The sequence below is a fragment of the Brassica oleracea genome, chromosome C6 (genome assembly GCF_000695525.1).
Source record: "Brassica oleracea var. oleracea cultivar TO1000 chromosome C6, BOL, whole genome shotgun sequence".
NCBI lineage: Eukaryota > Viridiplantae > Streptophyta > Magnoliopsida > Brassicales > Brassicaceae > Brassica > Brassica oleracea.
This window is the reverse complement of record NC_027753.1, coordinates 18210264-18215131: the sequence shown is the minus strand read 5'-3', so window position 1 is coordinate 18215131 and position 4868 is coordinate 18210264. Positions and strand designations below refer to the sequence as shown.

Here is a 4868-nt window from a genome sequence, read left to right as displayed (position 1 = left end):
CAGTCATAAAATAATGACTGATTTGCGACTATATACTCCACATAAGGTATAGAATACGTAGTCGCAAAACAGTCGCTAATTTTGCGACTGTTTTACGACTATAGATGTCGATCACAATAGGTAGTCGTAAAATTAGCGACTGTTTTGCGACTGCATACCTATACCCTAAACTCTTATCTTAACATCTATACCCTAAACCCCAAATTTAAACCTGCATGTAACATTATAAAATCTAATCTTTTCAATCTTATCATTTAAATTAAATTTAAACTTTAAATACTTTTTAAATGATATAATCAAAATATAAACCTCGTATATGCATTAAATTTAAAATTAAACTCCAAATACTATAAATTAATCTTAGGCTTTTTTTTTTTATAATTTACCTTATACCCAAATCTAAACCCAAACAACTCTATCTTAAAATTTGAACACCAAATCTTAAACATATATTTTACAAATGTTAAATTTGATATCTAATACTTTAAATTTAGAAAATTTCTAAACAAACTGTATATAAATGGAGAAGAAAATTTTATTAGTTTCAACTATACTATTCCAAACTTTAAATTTAACCCTCAAACCCTGTATCATAACTTTTAATCAAAACTCCAAACATAAAATCACAAACTTAAAAAAAATTAACCAAAATGTATCTACTATTTATACACTTAATCTTAAGTTAAAACTAAGACCTATAAAAATATATTTTTCAAGTCAAAACTCCAAAACTTCAAACCCTACACAAATATAATCAATAATCTCTTCTCTTAAAAAAAATTTCTTCTCTTTTTATATTGGTCAATACACTAATTAAGGGATACTATCTCAATCGTTGATTATCTTAAATTGCTTAAATCTAATGGTCTAGATTCATTTATTTTTTTTGTGTGTTTCTTTTCTTCTGAAACAAAAAGCAATCCATCCTTTTATTTTCTATTGGTTGAGTACCGATTGGCGAGGATAACCAATCTTTTAATCTCCACCTTTGATTATTCTTAATCCAATGGTCTACATCTCTCTCATATATCTCTTCCTTTCCACGAGTAAAGCAATCTTCTTCCTCTTTCATCTTCAACTTAGAACTCATTGTTCTCTCTTTCGTCCTCTCTTCTCTGTCTCTCCATCTCAGCTCTATCTCCTCTGTTCTTTATTTCTTTCTTCTTTCTGCACCGAAGCCGGTGTTCGTCTTCAAGCTCAAGCTGTTCATTTCCACCTCACTTATACTCAATCCTTCTCCTCACTTCTGCTCAAGCTATTAATAGACGACGACGGAAGGTACATAGAGACAATGAAATCTACACAGAGATGACGGAAGCTACAGAGATACAGTGGAGGCGTAAGCTACATAAAGACGACGACGACCACCGTTGTCTACGGTAAAGCTCTTCCCACCTCTCCTCACCTCTTCACAAGCTCACCGTCTGTCTTCTCGTCTCGGGCTCAGGCTCTTCACCGTTCAAGCTTGCCTCCTCTGTTCAAGCTCCGGAGACCCGCCGTCAATGGCTGTGAAGAAGCCCCACCGTAAATGGCGTGAAGAACCCTAGATCTAATTTTTTTTAGTTAGATTTAATTATTTTTCTGTTTTGTTCATTGTAAACCGATTTCAATTGTAAATCAATTCAATTGCAAACCATATTTTTGTGTTTTAATTGATTAATCAAAAATTTTTAATTGATTAAATAATAAGAAAAAATATATTTTTTAAAAAATATATTAATTGATTTTGTGACTGAAAAACGACTACGACATCGACCATATAACAACTTAAGAGCAGCCGTGGAGTAGTCGTAAACGAAATAGCAGTTAGTTGCATATCAGTCGTAATATTTTGAGACTGAATTGTGACTGTTTTGCGACTAAAAACAGTAATCTTAAATTAGTCGCTAGTCAGTCGCAAAATAGCAACCGATTAACGACTAATTGTTTTAGCGACGCGTGGTATTCCGACTATGCAATTCAGTCGCAAAATAGGCGCAAACACATGTTTTACGACTGATTTGTGACTATTTTTGCAGTCGGTAATTAAATGTTTTCTTATAGTGCAAGTTGCATAATAGATTGGAGTGATATGCAACTACAAAATAACAATCTATACTGTAAACTCAAAAGAGGAAACAAAAAATGTTACATATAGGACACCAAAAGAGGTCTTTGTATGCAGATTTATAACTATGACATAGCTCCCACTATTGTAACATCAACTGCAATGTTATTAATCGGTCAATTGGTTATGGACGGCTCACCTGCACCCACTAGTCCTCGGAGATCTTGTCCACACTGAGCAATACCACGACGCCCCATCCACATATCACCCATCCCCACATCAACCGTCCACACAGAACCCATCCACGTACCAGCTATCCACACACCGCCTTGGTAGCAATCTGTTTCAGTTGATGGATCACACCAGCCCTGAGAGTATCCACACATACTAGAGCTGGTTTGTAGTCTTTCTTCTGATGATAATAAGCATGCTTTGTACTCGTTGTAGTTTTACCAACACCTAAACATTAATAGTCAACACAAGTTTCAATACTACCATTGTTATCGGAGCCTAACACAGACTCATTATCAGATTCTTGGCCTTCTTATAATACAACAAAGAAAGAAATCTAGTAAAGTTAAAGCTTTACCGCTTTGGGTTTCTTCTCCTTTGTATTATTTTGATGTTCTTGTCTTCATCGCTTTTGTTCTTGTTGTTATCTTTATCTTCTTTTCAAGTTTCTCCCTGAGTTTAGCTTAAGAATGAACTTTGGAAATGGTGTATTATTTATAATCTACTCATAAAAGAAAATTAAAATTGTGAACTATAGATAGCTTAAGAATCCAGTAATATTTGAAATCTAAGCATAAAAGAAAGCTTCAACTTTAAAAGCTTGAGAAGAACTTTTTAATCATTAATTGTAAAAGAAACTTTTTTGAATCGATGATTATTGAAAGGTAAGAACTTTAAACATGCTTACGGAGATACTGACCTTCCACGTCGGGGACTCTTGACTCCAATTATGAAGATCTCTCAAAGTAACCACATCCAGAGCCAGTCCCAAGCTTGTTAACTGTAACATCCGCGTCGCCGTCATCGGTGGAGGTCCGGCAGGAGAGGCGCCGACGAAACTCTCGCTTAGGGAGGGTGAAGAAGATGAAGATGACGTAACCTCCTCTCAACTTGCCGCAAGACATCATTGACGGGAGGGTAACGAAGATGAAGATGATCTCTCCATCCAACATATAGTGAGGAGAGAGGTTCTTGACCAATACCTGAATCAGGTTACTTTGAGGTTCTTCCACCGGAATCAGATTGGAGATAATGGTCGGTGCTTGAAATTGGAATGAGGTCTTAATTAGGGATGATTTTCTCCCACCGATTGAGAAAAATGAGAGAGTAGTGGAGTTTATGAGAAACTAGAGTTTTTGATTTTATTGCAGCGAAGATGAAAGGGGGAAGAGTGGTTTGGGTTGGATTGGTTATTGTCTTTATTAAAATGGAAACAGCGGAATCTTTAGCTGACTATGTGTTTTTCTTAGTTTGCTTTTAGTTTTGACAAGTTAAGTGTAGACAAAGGGTATGGCAATAAAATAACATCCAAAATGTGTGTGACAAGTTCTGCATTTTAACTATTGAATGAGTGATAAATGCAGTTCATTCTGTAATTACTTTTCCTCTGCATCTCTCCTGCTTCTGTCCTGGTGCAATTCAAAGTCTTAGTTCCACAAACAAAAATGCCTAAGTAATACCAAGTTCCAAACAAAATGGAAAACTTTGACAAAGTAATACCAAGTTAAACAAACATAGATAACAAAATAATACCAATCTTCACAAAGTTTGACAAACAAAAATAACATGAATACCGATTTTTACCAAGTTTAACAAAAGAAAATGAGACTTTCAAAATGTTTTCCATTTACAGAAAATATAATAAAATAATTACAATGAATTTGAGATACATAGTTTAACCATCCTTCTTGCCTCTTGTCACAATGGAACTTATTTTGAACCTTTTTTATAAAACGATCTTCGTTTGCTTCTACTTTCATTTTCTTCTTGTATTTGTTGACAGTGATTGATTTGTTATTTTTCATTGTTTTCTTTCTTTGCTCATTCCCAATATCCTTGTTTTTCTACCTTCACCACCACCGAATGCTGCACTCCATAGAAAAATGTAACAAGTATATCAAACTTAAGTCATCATTGCACAAAGTATTATTAAGTTATACAATCCAAATCTTTTTACTAAGTTGCACAAGGTTTTACAATTGCACCAAGTTTTACTAGGTTTTACCATTCTAGGTTTGTATATTCTCCTCTTTCAATGGGTAATTCATGGTTCGTTATTTCATTATCTTTTTCTGGATAAAGATTTGACTCGTTTCGTATTACGCTTGAGAAAGACACGGCTCCTCTCCAGTGATGAAAGGATGAAAGGAGATCGGTGGAATTGAGAGGAATAATTTGTTTCAGTAAAGAAATAAAAAAGGAGAAGAATGGGTAAAAACTACAACACTTGGTCGATTTTGGGAGATTTTGGAGAGAATGAGTGGGTTGACCCGATGGATATTGAATTGGATTGGATAATCCGGCTGGTTGGGTTGTAATTATTTATGTTTTGACTGGTTTTGTTGTCATTTACTCATTTTAGGATTTAAATAAAGATTAATGAAAATAGAAAATAGGGAAGAGTATATGGAATAATTTCTTGGGGGAGATGAATATATAAACATTTGATCCAACACTCAAACACTGAACTGACCATAAACCTCTATTGAGTCTTCGTGGATGGAGAAAGGGCATGTTACGTTTCTCTGGTGCACTCGTCACTGCCGCTAAGCTAGGAAGTGGATGTAGAGAAGAGGCGGAAGTAACTGGC

At 34.7% G+C, this 4868-nt stretch overlaps 1 long non-coding RNA gene across 3 annotated transcripts; it reads right to left on the bottom strand.

Annotated features, from left to right (window-relative positions):
- Positions 1–2034: 2034 nt before the first annotated feature.
- On the bottom strand, positions 2035–3531 carry LOC106298589. Of its 3 annotated transcripts, none has more exons than XR_001261507.1 (3): positions 2979–3531; positions 2637–2780; positions 2035–2506 (listed from the first exon to the last, which is right to left on the bottom strand). It is a non-coding gene; the product is annotated as an uncharacterized LOC106298589 (long non-coding RNA). The 3 variants fall into 3 exon arrangements; XR_001261508.1 differs by having other exon boundaries at positions 2038–2506; positions 2637–2753; positions 2979–3529; XR_001261506.1 differs by having other exon boundaries at positions 2044–2506; positions 2637–2731; positions 2979–3521.
- Positions 3532–4868: the final 1337 nt, after the last annotated feature.